Source organism: Macrotis lagotis, chromosome 1 (genome assembly GCF_037893015.1).
Source record: "Macrotis lagotis isolate mMagLag1 chromosome 1, bilby.v1.9.chrom.fasta, whole genome shotgun sequence".
In the NCBI taxonomy this organism is placed as follows: Eukaryota; Metazoa; Chordata; class Mammalia; order Peramelemorphia; family Peramelidae; genus Macrotis; species Macrotis lagotis.
In genome coordinates, this window is record NC_133658.1 from 372,717,097 (window position 1) to 372,738,281 (window position 21,185).

The following is a 21,185-nucleotide window of genomic DNA, read 5'->3' on the forward strand; positions in this document are numbered from 1 at the left end:
GTGGGATAGTAATTTTTTAGGAATAGTTCCAAATTACTTCCCAAATGGTTGTATCAATTCATGGTACCACAAACTGAATTAGTGTGCCCTGTGTTAGACCTTGAACATTAGACAACAGTAATAAAGATGCTGTGAACACTATGTACAGTAATCCTAACAGATTGCTGTTATTAAAATTTAATATTATTTGTCCAAATCTTATTGCTTGGTTAGATAAAACAAGGGGACATATGACACCATGGAGGACTGAGAAAGATCTGCTTACTTACCTCCAATTCAGCAAGTGAATGGGCCTTTAAAAATTGATTTAGACAATTTATGTTAAATGACGGGAAGTTTTCCAGGTAGAAATGACCCAAGTTAAGTTTCTGAGACTAGTATTTGAGCTTGGACTGAATAACTGAGAGATGAAGGTGATAAGGTTTAAAATACATTTAAAGTGTTAGTTATAAGATAATTTAACTTTGTAAGTGGAAGAACTGACGTAGACTAACAGTATTCATAAGTATACTCATAATATTTCCCTTCTACCAGCATCCCTCCCCTTTTCTAACCAAATTATACCTATTCTTTAGGACCTTTTATGCAATTATCCTTGACTTGAGGTCAAAATTATCCTTGAGGTCAAAGCACTTTGAAATCTTCTCCCTGGAATTCTTCATCTGGGCTCTATGAAATTATTTATTTAATTTTTGCTCTTGTAGTTCAGTATAATTGGTTTCCTTTGTAATCTTTAGTATTTTATATTATGCAGGCTTTACTAGATTGTCAAAGAGGTCCATGACACAAAAAAGCTAAGAACCTTTAATCTAGGGTAACCTTCTTATTTCATGGTAGTGATTTCAAGAGTCCTTTTTCTCAAGACCAGAACAGCTTGTAAATTCTTGGTTTGTCTTGATGATTATTTCATTCTGTGAAATCATTTTCCACCTTCTTTTATCTCTTTGGGGGATAGAAGCCTATTGGTGGTATCATTAGATCAAAGGATGTGTACAATTTACTATAGTGACCTTTGGGATATAATTATAAATTGTTTTCCACAATGAAAGAACTAATTCAAAACTTTATCAAAAAGTCATCAATGTTCCTGTCCTGCACCAATTAGATAAAAATGAATAGCAACATGTTTAAAGCAGTGTTTTATCACTTGGGGAATGACTAGAAACATTATGATACATTCAGGTAAAGAATTATTGTGTCACAAAAAATATGAATTCAGAGACTTTATGGGAAGACATGAATTCAAATACAATGAAGTAAGCAGAGCAAGAGAAACTATTATCTAGTTACATACATGTAAATACATTTATCTGAATATATATACACATACATATGCATACAGACATACATATACATACCAAATTTGGCTCCAGAAAAGAGCTTCAAATACCCTCTTGCAGAGGTGGGGGTTTAGGAATTTAGAAAGTTACATATGCAGTCAGACATAATATGTTGATTGGTTTGGCTGAACTTATTTCAACTGAATTTCTCATAAAATCTTTGTAATGAGGGTTGGCTTACTGAATAGTGGAAGAGGGAAGGCTATATTTGGAACTGAAGATGATATTAACAAAGATGAATAAACTGGCAGCAAGATTGGAAAACCTAGTAAGCTACCTGATGAAAACAAAAAGGTATATAGACAATGGAAGTAAAGGCAAGTAATGGAAGATGAATACAAATGGGTGGCATAGACCAATAAAATTAGCTTCAGGTGTGACAATCAGTCAGTTAAACATTTATTAAGCATACCAAAAAAAGGTAAAAGGTGGTCTTTTTTTCATGAGGCACACAATTAATAAAAGGTAAGATTGGTAACGAATGATCAGAACAAAAATGTTTTTTAATAATAAGCAATGTTGGCAATAAGATGAATAAATGAAAAAGACCTGTTGCTTGGAGTGAATGGGCTAATGATGATGATGATGATGATGATAATGATGAGTTGATGGCAAGAAGGCAGAGCTGCTTTTGCTTTTATTTTCTTTCTTCACTTGAATTATTATCAGCCTGGCAAAGATGCTGAGACAATGGTAAGAGAACAACTTTTTACTTTCGATGAATTCAACTTGATAGACTTCAGTGAATTACATCCCAGGCTACTGAAAGAACTGACTGATTGGCTTGCTCATTTGCTATCAGTGTTCTCTGAAAAATCAAGGCAAATGGGAGATACAGTGCTATACTGATAGACAAATATTGAATATCAATTCAGAAAAGAAAAAAAGGTCAAAATCTTTTTCTAATTCAATATTTTATTTTTTTCTCAAATTACACACAAAAGTTTTTAACATTTGTTTTTTAAATATTTGAGTTCTAGTTTCTCTCTCTCCCTTTCTTCTCCCCTTCTACTCCTACCCCTACATTGAGAAGGCAAGAATGATGTAGGCCTTACATGTGTGGTTATATAAAACCTATTTCTACATTAGTCATGTTGCAAAAGAAAATGCAGATAAAAAAATAAAAAAATATAATTTTATATGCATCAGGACTCCATTAATTCTTTCTATGGAAATGTATAACATTTTCATCATAAGTCCTACAATCTTAGATCACTGTATTGCTGAGAATAACCAAGTTATTCACAGGTGCTCATCACACAATATGGCTATTACTGTATATAAATTTTTTCTTGATTCTGCTCATTTCACTTTGTAAACAATTCATGCTAACCTTTCCAGGATTTTCTGGCAGTATCCTGTTTATCACTTTTCATAACACAATAGTATTCCATCACAATCATACAGAACTTGACCAATTCTAATTTTTAAAGAACTATTTCTTCAGTGAGTTTTTGTACCTCCTTTCCATTTGATTGTTTCACCTTTCCAAAGCATTTTTTTCTTAATTGGATTTTTGTGTCTCTTTTTACCATTTAGCCTATTCTATTTTTTAAGGTATTATTTTTTTCAGTATTTTTTTTGTGCTTCTTTACCAAGCTATTGATTCTTTTCCCCCATTATTTTCTTGTATCACTCTCATGTCTCTTCCCAATTTTTCCTTTACTTCTTTTTCACTTGATTTTTTTTTTAATTTTTGCAAGGCAATGGTGTTAAGTGGCTTGCCCAAGGCCACATAGCTAGATAATTATTAAGTGTCTGACGTCACATTTGAACTCAGGTACTCCTGACTCCAAGGCCATTGCTCTATCCATTGCACCACCTAGCCGCCCCTCACTTGATTTTTAAAATCCTTTTTGAGCTCTTCCATGGCTTAAGGCCAATTCATATTTTTCTTTAAGGCTTTGTTATCATCTGAGTTTGCTTTTTGATCTTCCCTGTCTCCATTGAAAACTTTCTATAACCAGGATCTTTTTCTTCTGTTTACCCATTTTTCCCGCCTACTTTTTTGACTTTCTTGACTTTGTTAAAGTCAGATTCTACTCCTGGAGTGGAGAAGGTACCATTCCACATACTGTTTTTTCTATTTTTTTTATTTTTTTATTTTTTTTTTTGTTTGGGTTTTTTTTTTACATCTGTTTTCAGAGATAATTTTGGGACCTGTAAATTTTTAATTCTTTCATGGTGGTATAATTTCCTGGACTGTGGAAAACCACAAACTTGCTTTTCTGCTCAGGTATTATGATCATGGTCCCAGCTCCCCTGTGACCTCAAGCTCAGCTGGGGCTCCTCTTCTTCCTGGAACTGAGACCCAGAACTGTTTCCCAGGATCCAGTATAGGTGATGGAATAGAATCCAGCTTCAGTACTAGCAAAGAGATCCCTGTAATCTTTTTCTGATCCACAGCTCCCTAACATCATCTCTGGGCTGTCAGATCTAGAAACTAATCTTTACTGCCACTTTTTCAGTCTCTCCTCCAACTCCCCATCCCCAGACCTATTGTTGATTTGCTGGGGGCAAATCTGTGTTCTACATTCACTCTGGTGCAACATACCTTTTCTGCCAACCTTCTAAGTTATCTTGAGCTGGAAAAGTGTCTCACAACATTCTTTTGTGGATTCTACCACTCCAGAATTATTTATTTTGAGGCATTATTTAAAGTTTTTTGGAAGGTTTTGGGGAGAGCTTAGGTGATTCCTGCCCTTTCTCTGCCCTCTTGGCTCTATATCCCCCCACCTTTTCAAGAAGGTGAAATCTTAAAACCATAGGTTGATGAACTTCACTTCTATGCTTGCAAAAGTCCTAGAATATATTATTGAAAGAATAGTTAGTGCTAATCTAGAAATACAAAGCATGTTTAAGTTTCTCTGATGATCTGTATTGAGATCAGGTCTGTGAATAACTCCTGAATTTCTAGCCTGGGTTAGAAATAGAGATAGGGCGATTCAGTCTCAAAAAAAAAAAAGAAAGAAAAGAAAAAAGAAAATCTAGAGAGAGAAATGGTAACCATCAAGAATTAGCCACCATGGCTTCATCAAGATTAGGTCATATGTCCAAAACTCTCATTTCTTTCTCTGTTTTTTTTTTTTGGCAAGGGAATGGGGTTAAGTGACTTGCCCAAGGTCACACAACTAGGCAATTATTAAGTGTCTGAGTCCGGATTTGAACTCAGGTACTCTGATTCCAGGGCTGGTGTTCTATCCACTGCACCACCTAGTCACCCCTCATTTCCTTTTCTGATAAAATTTTATACTTATGGATTAGAGGAATGCTATGGATATAGTTTTCATGAAGTCATTCAATCCTTTTTTTCATTAAATAAGCTTTTTATAAGCCACTTATCATGTGCCAGACACTGTGAGAAACAAAACAAAAAAGTGAAAACTTACCTGCCCTCAAGGAAGCTTCTAGAAGATGGATGACTAAATAAGAGATGAGTATCTCTACTTTTTTTCCTATTCAGTTACCATCCCCCCTTCTAATCTAAGTGTTCCTCCTTGTTCCCCAATCCTACAATGCTTCAATATTTTTGTAATTAAATTTCATCGATGTGCATATTATTTTCTCAAACAATATTGACCATAATCGATCTTATTCTGCCCATCAAAGATGTCTGCTTAATATACTGGAGTCCTTCTTTGAATTTTGCAAGGCATTTGATAGCCTTTTGTGTTAACCTAGTTGAAAAGATAAAAAAAATGTGAGCTAGAGGATACTAGTATTTAGACAAATTCAGAAATGGTTAAATATCCAGACTCAAAGAATAGTCATCAACTTTTAGGGTGGTCTCTAAAACTATCTAGGGGAATATTTTAGGTCTCATGCTTTTTTTTAAACATTCTTATCAATGTCTTGGAGGAAAGCCTAGATGACATGTTTAACTGATTTGGAGAGGATGCAAAGATAGAAGAGACATCTGTCATGATAGGTGGCAGTCACATTTTGGAAAGATGTCATCATATTAGTCTAGAGGGCCAAATCTAATAGGATAGAATTTAATAGGGGTAGTTACAAAGCTCTACACTGGGGTTCCAACAATTAATCATACAAGCACAACAAGAGGCTTGGCTAAGCTATGGTTCATATGAAGAGCACCTTGGGATTTTTAGTGGACTGTAAGCTCAAATTAAGTCAACAAATGGGACATGGTTGCCACAAAAAGTCAACACAGAGTCTGCAAAATGAGAGGGTGTTTAGAATGAGGGAGCTGATAGTCCCACCAATCAGACCAGAAAGGAAGTATTAGATTCACTTCTCAGCAACACATTTTTTGAAAGATGTTGACAAGCTGGAGTTCTTCCAAGCTCCTTGAAGCTAGGACTGTTTTTGACTTTCTTTGTATCCTCATCACCAAGCATAGTGTTTGGTATGGAGCAAAGCTTAATTAATTCTTGTTGATTGATTAATTGATTAATTGACTGATGTTGAGAGCACTAGAAACCAGATCATACAAGGACAGATCAAAGAACTGGGTTTGTTTAGGCTGAAAAAGGAAGACTTAGTGGGATATAGATGTCTTAAAGACCCTATCATGGGGAAGAAAAATTGGATTTGTTTTGCTTGCCCCCTGAGAGCAAAACTTGGAGTGATAGATAAATGTTGTGGAGAAGCAGTTTTAGATTCAAGACAAGGGAAGATTTCCCTTTCTAAAATTTCCTAATGTATAGAAATTAGAATATGGAATATTCCTCAAATATAGAATAGAATAGATATAGATATAGAAAACAGTATAGACTATTCCTAAAATATAGAACAGAATATAGAGTATTATATAGAGTATTACTAGAACATAGAATATTTTTAGAATATAGGATATAGAATTGAATATAGAATATTCCTTTTGTATAGAAATAGAAAGAATTATCTTGGCTAGTAGAAGATTCTACCTTGCTGGAGGGGAATCAGGTAGAAAATGAAAAACTACTTATTGTAGAATTATAGAGGAGATTCTTCCTCAGACTTAGACTGATTGAGAATGATAACCTAGAATGAAATCCTTTCCACCTTCAAGATTCTGTTCTTCAGGGAAACTGAAAGTAAGAGAGGAGCAGTCATAGGCACAGGAAAGGGAAAAGGTATAGGCAGTAACAAACACACACACACACACACACACACACACACATACATACACCACATTCTTCTTGGTCTGAACCTATGATTTCATTAATGTAGAGAAAAAATCTCTCTGCTGACAGAGATTAACAATGCATTTGTAATTTATACTCTTACATAGTTGTCTGGGGGCAAGAAAAAGTTAATTGTCCTAGGTCATGTAGGTAGTACATAGTGGAAGGATTTCAATCTTGGTTGGTTTTTCTGATTCCAAAACAGGCCCTGAATGTGCTCTGCCATTCATGCTGCCTTCTCAACAATATGAATTGAAAAAACTGAATGGATGAAAAATTGTCTGTTGTAGTCTATTGTCTACATTATGACAGGCAGTTAAATGGACAGTCCATTAAAATATCACTACATCTATCTGGGACATTCTGCAGATGGACAGTGAAGCCAGAAATAAATGAGAGGAAGAGAGAGGGTTGATTTGATTTTGGGAAATTGTGCAGTGTTGTTAAAAGTCCCAAGCAGCTACTTAGTAAAAACAACAAGCAACCCCCCCCCCGATTTTTTCATTTATTTGCATTTTAAACAATATGATCTCTCATTGGTACTACATAATGGTGAATCCTAGAGCAACAACATTTTTGGCAAGGGAGATTTATGTAGTAGATATAAGTAGACTCTTAGGATACATCCAAATGAATGCATTTAGATATTTCTTAAATTTATTGTATACCTCTAGGCCTTTCCTTTAAATTGAAATGACATATCCTAAGCAGAATCCTCTGAAGCTGCCATTTTCTCAGTAACATACAAACACAAAATTCAGAAAATTTCCAAGAATGTTTTTTCTTATGTTGTGGACCTTGGTGTTTGGTACCAATCACTTCTCTTTGTGTTCACTCTGGAAACTTTCCTTAACCCTCAAAGTGTTGATTTGTCAGTAGATCTATGTGTATTTATGAAGTGTTTCTCTTTTTTTTTTAAATAAGTAAGCAAGCAAAATATATTTCAAATATATTTCTTGTTACCATCATAGATACCCAAGAATAACTGGAAACAGCCCAAAATCTTGTTCTCTCCATTGTACATTTCTCTTAAGCTCACTCTTTGCTTTATTAGACTTCCAGGGTTTTCTGAGGTATCACTTTCTTCACAATATTTGCCATGCATGTTTTTTTCCTTGCTCCCCCTCTGTAATATACCCCCATTTTCTTTCTAATCCTTGTCAGGAGAGTCATCATATGGGTTACTATGAAACATGATAACATAGTGAGGCATGACCTTTTGCAACATACATATAATTTCATTTCTGCTCAATTCTGCTTTAATTTTTCTTTCGTTTTGCTGGCAGAAACCACAGCTTGATGGCAGAGATCCATGACATTCACATGCAGATGTTTTATGCTGGCACAGAGTCATTAATAGCAAGGAGAAGATATTTCCCTTACACAGTTTCTGATGAATGTGTGTATATTAGTGTATATGTGTGTGTGTGTGTTTTGCATGTAAGTGCACCTTACAGATGTTCTGTGGGGAATGGGGTAATTTATTTCAGATCCCTCCAACTTCTCTCCTTTTTCTCTTCTTCCTCTAGACCTCCTAGCCTAACCAGTGGTCACTGAATTCCATGAATTATAATCAAAAATTTTACTACTTACAGAATCCATACCCTCTTGCAGGAAGATACCCTAGGACATTGGCCACTGTAGAGGTGTTGGTTGGAGGATGGTGAAAGCATAGAGTTGGGTTGGCAAAGGGTAATATCTGGAAGTTTATTATTTTCACTAATTGTTTTTGCTAACTTATTCTAAGCTAGTTGTTTCTGTCTTCTGGAGTAGATGTTTTGTTAACAGTTTCTAAGTATAGCATCCACTCACTCTCCCAATTTGCATTTGCTCTGACAACTTTTGTTTCCAATAACTGATAAACTCCTCCTTCACTTCTATCATCCTGTAACATTGAGAGGCCAGAGTTTTCAACCTTATGTTCACAAGTCCCTGTCTGGTGGGTTCCACCAAATATTAATTAATCAGTCAATGCCAATTAGGTTTTTTTTTACAAGGATTATTTACTAAAAAAGAATAACTAAGGACAAAGTTACAAAAACAATCCTTCTAAACTGGGGGGTTGGGGTGTACTTGCCCTCTGCAAACTCTTGGAACTTGGGGATATTGGCTTAGGTCAAACTGGTCACTCCCCACTGGATCCTCAACAACCTAAGCTACTACCCTCACTGGCTACATTGGTCCCTACCATTGACTCCAGTTGCTGAGGGGCCCTCTGATGGCTCTTCTAACCTTTCAAAGCTCATAAATTTGTAATCTAATCCACTCCATGTAGAAACTTGGTCACATAAGATTAGTAAAGAATAAACACAAAAGAAACAGGTACCATGCACTCAGGGACACATGGCAGCCATGTGGGATAGAGGACCTGCTGTCCTTTCCCTACCTGGATACTCACAGCAGTCCTCACTCAATAGAAAGGGAAAAAGGGAAGAATAAATTACAAAAAGTGGCTATATTAATCTATTTGTATGCCAACTCAGTTTTCGTTTTGTATTAGACCCTTCTACCTCTAAAAATCAACCAAAAACCTCCTTCTCATCCCATGGTTTCATCCCCTTAGACACTTGTGGTTGGAACAAGACTCTTCAATGTTCTGTGTGTTGAACTGAAGCCAGGTGAGGAACATTGAACATATAGTGAGGACTGAGATGTCAATGGTCAGTCCTCTATTATATATGCTTTTGTATACTAGAGTCAAATCCTACTCTACCCTACTTATATTTCTGGTTAACAATTAGGGGGGTTAGTGCTAGGATATGGGAGATACTGAAATAGGCCACGCTGAAAGGTGCTTTGAACTATGACTAGGGAGACCCTGCCTCCATTATTCACTCCTTGTGACTTTGGGAAAGCCATTTTATCCTCACAGGGCTTTCATTTCCTATTCCCGGAGAGTAGGACTAGAATAGCTTTAAGGTCTCTTCTTGTTCTAAATTCTGTGATTTTAGGACCATAACAGTATGAGAAATTGATACTCTAGAGATTAGGAAAAAGAAGTGGGGCAAGAAACCAATGAGACCAACTTACAATATCACGATCACGTTTACATGAGAAAGTTGGCATTTCATTGTCCCTCATCCCTTCAAACATCATAAGTAATCTTATTTCTGTTGACATTTTCTTCACCCTCTCATACCAGCCTGGGTCAGGCTTGACAGTACATACATTATATATATATATATATATATATATATATATATATATATATAACCATGAAATGATTAGGGAATGGTTACATAAAAAGCATCATGTACTTGTATTTAAAAAATGTTCAGTTTTGAGGTGTGAACACTTATGGGAAAAGGATTATATATAATAGGGCCAATTATGTTTCATAAATGCTTATTGAGCTGAATGGTAGAAAACTAAAGAAAGATTTAAAGATAGAACAATGCCCCCCCTTTTTGAATCAGTAATTACATTTCACCAATTAGTTAAAAAGCCAAACCATATCTTTTAAACATTGTTCCCCTATTAACAAACTGTATGAGACAAATCACCATCAGGGTCATTTGACAAGTATGATAATTCAAAAACCTTGAAATTTTTGGATGGCTCTGAAACTTAAAGAGCCAATTTATAGGGGGTTGATAATTGTCCTTCATTCTCAAAGAAGATCATGGAATCAGGGTTAAGTGATTAACCCAGGGTTAAGGTCACGTAACTAGTAAGTTCCAGATTTGAATCAGGTCCTTCTGACTTCATGCTCTACTCACTGTGCCATATATGATACTTCTGCTCTGAACATAACTTGATACCCAAAACCTAAATTATGCTCTTTCTATAAGCTTCCATATTTCATTATTGTATTTTTTATGTTGTCTCATGGGTTCTTCTGTCAGTCTAATGTCTCCTGACTTGTAAAATCAGGAATGAGAGATCAGGTAAATCCTTGACTTTTAGTTCACTCATTGAGTTGCCCTATTTTGAAGGTAATGATAACCTAAATTTCCCATATTTAGATTAGGAAGAGTGGTAGAGAACTTAGTGTAGCTAGATTTGTGAAGTGCTAGGATCTGTGGGATCTCTACTGTGTTTATTTCTTTCTTCTGCCATGACCTGAAGATCACTAGTACTTGAAGCTGGGGTGACCACTCTGGTTGTATTCTTGTCTTTTTGATCCTGACCCATGTCCCTTCCACTGGGTGTTCCTTTTTTGGATTTGAATCTTCCCTTACTTTTCAAATTAACTAACCTATCTGATCCACTTATGACTTTCTCTCTTTTCCCCAAGTTTCATAATTACTAATAAAGACTAAAGCTCATGTAATAACTCAATTCAGAGAATGTTTCTTGGTTCCTTTTTTAAAATGTGAACCTGGATTATGCTGATCATATCTTAGTATTTTAAATAAAGTCTTTAAGAGGCGCTATGGTTAAAACATTTTTCACCCTATTGCTAACCTGGTGATAAAGCTCTTCAAAGCGGGTAGGTAAGGCTTGTCCTTGGACAACAGATAGTCCATTACCATACTTGAGGTCTTTCTGCATTGATAGGACCTGTCAGACCCCTCTACTCTTATAGCACTTACAATAATGTTTAGTTAAAACTCTCACATTTACATAGTGCGCTCCAGCTCTTAGAGCACTTTCAAAAAAATAAGACCCGATTTGATTCTCACAGCATCCCTGGGAAGTAGATGAGGTAGATATTGTTACCCCCTATTTTATAGATTAGAAAATTGAGACTCAAAAAGATTAATTGTCCAGTCAGAAGAACTGAGACTTGGATTTAGTTTCCAAATGCTGGATTTCTGCTACTATACTAAGGTATTTCACTAAGGCTGACATTACATTCTCTTCTCTTTCTGACTTGACCAGTCTACTGTAAAGTACATGTCCAGTAACAGTATTAAGTTGGAAAAGCAGATTCAAAGTCCTTGAAACTAATGCAAATGTCCACTGGATGTCATTATTTCTCTACCAAAAAGCTAGTTGGGAATTTGCTCTTTGGCAGTAAAATTGGATTTTCCCCCTTAGTAAAGAAGGTCACATATGGGATTTCAGGTGTTTGGCCCCTTTTCCATTTGGCTGAAGAGCAGGGACCAAATCACACTTATTTTTCTAGGTTGGAAAAGGTTTGCATTCCCAAGATGAAGAATACTCCCTCTCTTGGAAATCTGTGGCCACTGGATAGTTTCTTTATCATACTTTTGCCCCTTGCCTACTCCAAGTATGCTCTTCTTCCCTGATCCACAATATCTTTTCTAAGGCATACTTTCATTTTTAGCATTCGCCTTCTCCCCTATAACCAGGAGAATCTTTGTATAAGTGATATTTTAATAATTTATTTAGACTTCCTAACTTAAGGTTTTTGAACAGGCAAAGCACTTTTGCAAGAGAATTGAAAATGTTGGAAAGTAGAACAGAGCTGAGGGCAATCAGGTGGTACAGTGGATTAGAGTACTGGACCTGGAAGACCTAAATGCAAATTTGGTCTCAGATTTGGGCCAGACACATAACCCTGCATACATCAGTTTCCTCATCTGTCAAATGAATTGGAGGAGGAAAAGACAACCACTCCAGTGTGTTTGCCAAGAAACCCCAAATGGGGTCATGAAGAATTGAACACGACTGAAATGATTGAACAACAACAGAACAGAAATGCAATAGGTCATTCTTATTGCCTTTAATACTTCAATAATGATGGCATTTAGTCAATGAGACCCATAGATCTCACTGATATAAGAATTAGCTCCTTATATCTGTTTTACAGATAACAATTCATCCACATCTCATTCTATAAACTCAGGGATGGGGAATCTTTTTTTTTTTTTTTTACTAGGGGGCATTTGGATATTTACAACATAATTCATGGACCATTCAAAATTATCAACTTAGAAATTAGACTGTGGTATTTGGTCAAGTATTTAATTCAATCCTAAAAAGCTCCTAAATTTATTGAATTTTGAATCCCACTTGTGGTTGCCATGGAAGCACCAGAGCAAATGATTTTGAGGTTCTTATACAGTCCATTGGTCAGATATTCTCCACCCCTGCTATAGATCCTTGTCTCCATCTTCCCATAAGTCCTCTTTAGGTGGTCCACACACTCGGTGGAAACTTTTCTTTGCAACTTCTGACATACTGTGAGTTTCAATTCAATATCTAAGCTGACAATCTTTTATCCTTTTGCTCTTGCTACATGACTGTTCAGGCTAGTTTGACAATCGTAGAACTCCTGAATGATTTCAATTATTCTGCTTCTTGTGATATGGTTGGTGGGATACTACAGCCCTTTGCTTATTTAGTCATTTAAAAAATTCCATGTCTCAATATGGGAGGAATTAGGCACCCTTTCCCAGGAAAGATAGACTATCCTTCCTGTTCCAGTCATTCAAAGTTTTCCTTGTTTAATTCTAACTAAGTTCTTCCTCAAGAGGCAGTAGGATGTAAATTTGGAGTTAAAAGATTTCAAACTCTTGGATTTGGTCCCTTAGTATATAACTCTGGGCAAGTTATTTCTCCTTTCTAGACTTCATCTTTTCCAACTGTAAGATGAAAATGTTGGACTGGGTGACCTGTAAGGTACCTCCTATTTTCACCAATTCCTACCTGTGAAGTGATGTCTACTTCATGGATGCTTCTATTAATAATTCTTATTCTCAGATATGGAGCAAAATAGCTTGGGATGGTCTAAGGGCACCAAAAGCCTCAAATTCCTTTTTGTAACTAGACAAGAATGAAGGCAGGAAAGAAATGGGAAGGGAATAATACCTTTTTAGTAGCTTGAGGTTTTTCCAATAGCTTCTGAATGCTTGTCTTCTTGTCCCCTATTCTTCTTTCTTTTCCCTTCTTTTTCTTCATTTTCTGCTCCCTGTTTGATTTTGACAAATGTACAGAAGGAGAGAGATTAATCAATTGGAGGCTTCAAAGTGAAGCACCCTGCTAGTTTAGGGAGTAACAACCTCTTTGTTCTTTTTATTCAAAACAATGTTTTTAGTCTTGGGATATATTTGTTAATTGCTGACAAATATTTATCACTTACCTACCATTATACTACTATATATATTTTACATACTGTGGGAACAAATATTGTAAAATATGGTTCCTGTTTTCAAGAAATTTATAATCCAAATTTGGAGTGATAAGTAACTATAGAGAACACAATAAGTTTTGCTCTGTCATTAACTAGCTTATATGACTTTGGATAGATCACTTCAGGCAGATGTAAAGATTCTATTCCTGTTCACAAGGGTTTGCAATCTAGTAGGACCCGGAGAATACATAAATAGCAGTAATAACCACTAACTCCAAATCCATTGCTGTTGTCATTGCATTCCATTTTGTAATCTATGGAGGTCAAAGTATAGATTAACTGAATAATACAAGATTAAATGTAATAAACACCATGATAAAAGTACAACCAAAGCTATGAGAGGTTCAGAATGGAGAACTTAATTCTGGCTACCAGCATTAGGAAAAGGTTTATAGAAGACATGGTCTCTGATCTGGGACTTTGAGAATAACTAAGGAATACCTTAGTTTACTAATCTGTAAGATGAGAAAGGTAGATTATACCATCTTCTTTCAAATCCTAATTGTTTTCTCTGCATCCTGGTTTTACCTCTCCCAACCAGCATACATGCTGTATTTTTCCATCAAATCATTCTTCCTAAAGTGTAGTTCTTTATATGCCACCTTTTGAATCAAATATCTTCAGTGATTTTTTTTTATTACCTCCAAGTAATGTTCAAGGAAGTTGGCCTGACTGATCTTAGTCTATTATTTTCCTACAAAATAGTCCATGTTCTGACTCAAAATGGGTTACTTGATAGTCTCTGACCATACACTTTATATTCCCACTACTAAGAATTTGTTCATGTCACTCCCCTCTCTCTCTCTCCCCCCATATTCATGTCCTCTTTCAACTTTACTTGTTGGTGCTTAGACAGTTCTCAAAGTCCCAGATCAGAGACCATGTCTTCTATAAACCTTTTCCTAATGCTGGTAGCCAGAATTAAGTTCTCCATTCTGAACCTCTCATAGCTTTGGTTGTACTTTTATCATGGTGTTTATTACATTTAATCTTGTATTATTCAGTTAATCTATACTTTGACCTCCATAGATTACAAAATGGAATGCAATGACAACAGCAATGGATTTGGAGTTAGTGGTTATTACTGCTATTTATGTATTCTCCGGGTCCTACTAGATTGCAAACCCTTGTGAACAGGAATAGAATCTTTACATCTGCCTAGCACTTAGCACAGTACTTACTCAGCATATATATATCAGGCTTAATAAATATTTGAGTGAATGATGTGTCTAATAAGTGTTAGAAATAAATTATATAAGAGAAAATAAAGGATGCACACATTTGTGAATAGATTAGACTTGGTAATATAATTATCTCTTTGTTTGTTGATGTTCAGTTGTTCTTGTGCATTTGATTCTTCATGACCCTATAACCACAGCATGCCAGATTTCTATCAGGAACTATTTCTCAAAGTCTGTCCAAGTTCACGTTTGTGTTTCCATGGCACTATCTATTCATCTCATCCTCTGATAATACCTTTTCCTTTTGCCTTAAATCTTTTCCAATATCAGGTTCATTCCCAATGAGTCCTGTTTTCTTATTATATGGCCAAAGTAGTTAAGCTTCAAGTTCAGTATTTTAACTTCTAGTGAAGAATCTGAATTTCTTTTAATTATTGATTGATTTGACTTCCTTGCTTTCCAAAGGTATCTCAAAAGTCTTCTCCAGCACCACAATATAAAAACATTCTTTGGTGCTTAGTTTTCTTTAAAAAATCATCCAATTCTCACAGCATTACATTACTTTTGCATAGCTTTGACTATACAGACTTTTTTCAGTAGAATGATATCTCTACTTTTTATTATGCTATTCAGATTTGACATTTTCCTTTCAAGGAACAAGCATCTTTTAATTTCATGACTGCAGTTGCTCTCTGCAGTAAGTCTTGAGCCCAAGATTATAAAATCTGTCTCTGATTCCATTTCTTCTTCCTCTCTTCCAGGAAATGATGGGACCAGTTGCAAGATCTTAGTTTTTTTATGTTTAAGCTTTAAGCCATTCTCCTCTTTCACCTCATTAAGAGACTTCTTAATTCTTACTTTTCTGTTATCAGAGTAGTACTATTTTCATATATGGGATTACTGAGATTTCTCCCAGAAACCTTAATTCTGGCTTTTGCTTCATCCAGTCTGGCCTTTCACATGATGTACTCTGTATATAAGTTAAATAAATAAGGTAACACTATACAACCTTATTGTACTTTACAACCTTAAACCAATCATTCATTCCATGTTTATTTCTGTTGTTTCTTGAACTGCATACAGGTACCTAAAGAAACAATTAAGATAATTTGGTTCTCCCATCTCTTTTAGGACTTGTCACATTTTGCTGGGACCTACACAATTAAAGGCTTTAATCAATGAAGCACAAGTAGATTTTTTCCAGAGCTCCCTTACTTTTTCTACAATCCAGTAATCACTGGCAATTTGGTCTCTTGTTCCTCTGCCTTTTCAAAAACCAGTTTTCTTTTTTGATTCTCAGTTCACCTATTACTGAAACCTAGTTTACAGAATCTTATACATAATCTTGTTGGCATATGAAATGAATTTAATTGTTTGAACATCCCTTGGCATGCCCTTCTTAAGCATTGGGACATAATCTAATCTCTTCTAATCCAATGGTCACAGTTGTGTTTTCCAAATTTGCTGGTATATTGAGTGAGGCACTTTGCTGGTATATTGAGTAAAGCATCATCTTTTAAAATTTTCAATAGCTCATCTAGAATTCCATCAACTCTAGGAACTCTTCCTAAGGTCCACTTAATTTATTCTTTATTATATATGACTTTACATCAGTAACCACATCATTTTGTTTATCAGTGATGTTAATATATTTCTTGTATAGTTTTTTTTGTATATTCTTGCCACCTCTTCTTTTTCTTTTATACTTCTGTTAAATCCCTACCATTTTTGTCTTTTTATCAGGACCATTTTTTCCTGAAACTTTTCCTTGATATCTAATTTTCTTGAAGAGATATGATCTTTCCCATTTTGTTTTTTTAATTTTATTTCTTTGCATTGCTTATTTAAGAAGACCTTATCTCTCCCCTTGTTATTTTCTTGATTTCTGTATTCAATTGAGTATGGGCGGTGGCACTTTGGATAGTGCACTATCAGGAGGACAGGAGTTCAAATCCAGACTCAGACACTTGACACTTAATGACTGTGTGACCTTAGGCAAGTCACTTAACCCTGATTGCCTTGCATACAGGGCCATTCCCAGTAGTCCTGATTCATATCCAACTGCTGGACTCATATGACTCTGGAAGAGAAAGTGAGGCTGGTGACTTAGCACAGCACCTCCTCATTCAAATTAAATTCATCATGGCATCACTTGATGTTGTGGTCTTCTTCAAGATGAAGGACAAAAATCATTCAATTGGGTGCATTTTTTTCCTTTTTCTTCTGCTTCCTTTTTCCTGCAGCTATTTATAAAATCTCATCAGATAAGTCAATTTGCTTTATTTTTATTTTTTTTAGAATGTTAGCTTGAAAAAAATCCATAAAAACCTGCCTGTTATTTGAATTATTTTTTGATTTCCTACTTTAGCATTCCAAACCCCTATATGACAACTTTTTGGGTGCTATTTCTAGATGTTGTATTTTTTCATACAACTTTGGCCTCTTCAGTAGTTGGAGCATAGATTTGAATTATTGTGATGTTGAATAATTTGTTTTGTTTTCAAACAGGTTATAATTTTGGCATTTTGAGATTATATTTCCTATTGCTCTTCTCACCTTCTAATGAGTATGAGGGCTACTCCATTTCTTCTAAGAGACTCTTGTTCACAGTAGTATATGTAGTGATCATCTGAACTGAATTCATCTATTTCTGTCCATTAAGTTCACTGATCCTGAAGATGTGTTTAATCGTTCCATTTCATGTTTGACAACAACCTGCTTATATTGCTTCATAAAACTTATATTTCAAGTTCTTATGCAATATTGATCTTTAAAGGATTGGACTTTCCTTTTGTCAATAGAGGCATCTTCAGCTGAATTCCTTTTGACTTTGGTCCAGTCACTTCATTAGTATTGGAGCTATTTGTAGTTATCCTCCACTCTTTCCCAGTTGCATCCTTGGATACCTCCGGCCCTTAGGGGCTCATTTTCCAGTGTCATATCTTTTTTTTTGAGTGTCATATCTTTTTAAAATGTTAATGCTATCCTTAGGTTTTCTTAGCAAAGATACTGGAATGGCTTACCATATTCTTTTTCAGTGGATCACCTTTTATCAGAAACTCTCCATAGCATAGCTCATAGTTTCATTGAACTATGCAAATTCCTCCATCATGATAAGGCAGTGACACAGGGTGGATAAGGTCCCTTACAACTTACAAACTTTATGACTTTTAGTAGAATTCACCTTGTCAAAGTGTCCTTTTATTCAAGGACCCACATAATCATTGCCTGCTTGAATTTGATACTAGGAAAGAATTTGCATTTACAGTTAAATTACCGATAAATCTTTTTATTTTGTAATGAGAAAAAAAAACATGTAATTCAATGTAATTCTCTTTTGTCTTCAAGTGCCAAAAAATTTAGAGCAGGATCATTGCCCAAGTGTTATAAACTGCTCAGTATTTTGAAAAATATAGTTTTAGAACTAGAAAGATCCAATTCTGAGAGGTCTGTGAGGTTTTCTCATTGTACAGAAGAGGAACTCAAGGTCCAGAGAGGGAAAGTGACTTGCCTGGTGTCACACAGCTAGCAACAAATCTGGGATTCAAACTCAACTCATGCCCACCTATACCCTTTCCTACTATTCCAATCTTCCCTTTATATTCCCTGTGATCAAGCCATACTAGTTTATTTGCTGTTCCTCACCACACTCCTTTCCCTTTGTAATTCAAGTTCAGAAAGCTCTTTCTTTTCATCTCTGACTCCCTGATTTTTTTTCAAAATAATTCCAATCCCATTTTTTTTTTTGCAAAAGGCCATTACTGTTCCCCTTTTACCCTTTCCTCTAAGATTACCTTCCATTTATATTGCAATTATCTTATACAGTCATAATTATTGCTGAATTGTCTTCCCCACCAGAGTATGAGCTCCTTAAGAGCAGGGACTTTGTTTTTGTCTTTTAAAAAAATCTCCAGGGCCTGACACTTAGTACTTAACAAATATTTGTTTGTTAATTGAAATCCTTGGACTCCAAATTTAGTATTTTTTTCTTGATGTTTCATTACCTCCCTGAGAATCTGTACTTGCTTCTATAAAGTATATCATTCATAGGCACCAGAGTGAATCACAAAAAGTCAAAGCAATTGAATTATCAAACCAAGTCAAGTTTACAAGCCTATAGTAAGTGTTAGGAACCGAGAATACAAACATGAGCAGAAAGGTAGTCCCTGCCTTCAAGGGGTTTGCACTCTAATGAGGGAAGACAACACATAAAAGGAATTAGAAAAGAGAAGGAAATACTTCCTTGGCAGCAAGGTAGAGAAAGTCTGGAGAATAAAGAATGCAGCCTGGAAAGGAATGAAGGCATTGCTGTCCTGTGTGTTTCCTTGAAATGGAGGTTCTGGGAAGAACCAGCCAATTAGAGTCAGGAGTAAAACTTAAGGAAGTTTGTCTTAATACGCTTCAACTCTCACAGTTTGTTCAGTGAATGATGCATGAAATTGGTGGATTTAGTTAAACCAGAACTAGCCTTGAGCCAGAAAGTTGTTGAGTTGTTTCAGTTGTGTACACTCTTTGTGATCCCATTTTAGAGTTTTTTTTAGCAAAGATAATGGAGTGGGTTTGCCATTTTCCTCTCTAGTTCATTCGACAGATGAGGAAACTGAGGCAAACAGGATTAAGTGACTTGCCCAAGATCACTTGACTAGAAAATGTCTGAAGTCAGATTTGAACTCAAGATGAGTCTCCCTGACTCTAGGTTCAGTACTCTGTGAACTATGGTGTCACCTAGCTATTGTATTGGAGTCAGAAGTTCTGCTTCTGACTTATACTTGCTGTGTGACCTTGGGAAAGTCATATAACTTCTCAGAGTTATGGATAGTTCTCTAAGACTATAAGTTGCATAGATGATATTTAGATGCTTTGTTAGAAGGAATTTCCTATATCAGTAAAATTAGAGGTCTAGTTCTTACCACCTCTTAATAATAACTTAATCATAGATCTAAACATCTCCTCCTCCCATTCCCTCCCCTCCATTTCAAGAAGTCTCTGGGATATTGTATAAATTTCTCTTTTTTGTTGGGGGGGGAGGGTCAATAGCTCTTGTTGTGGACTGAAAAGTTTACTTTTATTAAGCAAAATTAATTTACTTCATGAAAACAATTAGGAAAGTTTTGTTGTTGGTGATTCACTGATGCATTCCAATTAGTATTTCCAGGGAACTTATATTTGGACTTGAATCTAACTGAATAGAGAAGTAATGGGATTGGACTTGAAAGGAATGGGCAAGGATTTCTGCAAACCCAGAAATTTTTGTGGATTTAAGTTGTTCTCCTCATAGAGATGTATTTGCAAGATGGAGGAGGGAGGAGAACTCCCAGTGAGGTGTAAACTTTCTTCTGGCTCTTTTGAACGCCCTTCATTGGTATAAATTTAAAACTTCTGTCCCTGATGCAAAGTTTTAGAAACTGCTCATCTTTCATTAGTGCCCCTACCCCTTAGCCTCCAAGATCCATTCTTGTTCTATTAAAAGTAGTCATTTTTGACAATTCAGAGAATTGTCTAGAGAACTGAAAGGTTAAGTAATTTTCCCAGGTTCACCTAGCCAGGATTTATACTCTAACTGAACTACCATGGAACCCTTCTCTCATGCACTAAAGTGATACCTTGAGGGGAATTTCTGCTTCCCTCCCTCCCCACACCTCCATTCCTTCCTTCATTTTTTCCTTTTCCCTTCTTCCTTCCCTTCCTCTTTTCCCTTCCCTTTCCCCCTTCCCCTTTTCGCTTCCCTTCTTACCTTCCTTCTTCCCCTCCCCCCTTCTTTTTCTCTTTCTTTCTTTCTTTCTTTCTTTCTTTCTTTCTTTCTTTCTTTCTTTCTTTCTTTCTTTCTTTCTTTTCTTTCTCTCTCTTTCTTAATTCCTCTCCCTCCCTTCCTTCCTTCCTTCCTTCCTTCCTTCCTTCCTTCCTTCCTTCCTTCCTTCCTTCCTTCCTTCCTTCCTTCCTTCCTTCCTTCCTCTTTTCTTTTCTTTCTTTCTCATTAAAGAAGTATTAACCTTAGGCAGCATATCAGGAATATTTCTCTTTTTAAATTCCTGAAGAACTCAACATCAGTAGCAAAATCAGAGCATTTATTGTCTACAAGCAGTTGGGTGCTTGTGCCTCAGAACAAAGGCCTTATAAAAATCAAATTTTACAGGAAATAGATGGAAATGTGCTGCAGACTTTCCTCTCTCCACCCTGATCAAACTTTAACTTGGATCTTTAAGAGATTTATATTTCCCCCTGACTCCCAAAACACATTTGTAATCTGTCAAAGGGATTCATTTAGGAGCAAGGATGTATTAATAATAGCCCTGTGGTGTTTTGAGGAATTAGCATCACAGAAGCACAATGTTAAAGCTGGAAGACACTTTAGAAACCAGTTAATCCAGGAGTTCTTAACCTGGTATTCATGAACTTATTTTTTTAAATATATCTTGATAACTATATTTCAATATAATTAGTTTCTTTTGTGATCCAAAACCAAGCTCTGCTTCCTAGTCCAAGACTCTTTTCATTA

The 21,185-nt window shown here is 35.7% G+C and overlaps 1 long non-coding RNA gene across 1 annotated transcript in view; it reads right to left on the reverse strand.

The window, feature by feature from the left end:
* Positions 1–1,824: 1,824 nt before the first annotated feature.
* LOC141518053 (uncharacterized) overlaps positions 1,825–21,185 on the reverse strand; it is a 29,121-nt gene continuing 9,760 nt past the window's right edge. Inside the window, exons 3-4 of the long non-coding RNA XR_012477072.1 lie at positions 13,187–13,286; positions 1,825–2,148 (exon numbers count right to left, since the gene is read on the reverse strand). This is a non-coding gene — a long non-coding RNA (uncharacterized LOC141518053). The remainder of the gene's footprint in view (positions 2,149–13,186; positions 13,287–21,185) is intronic.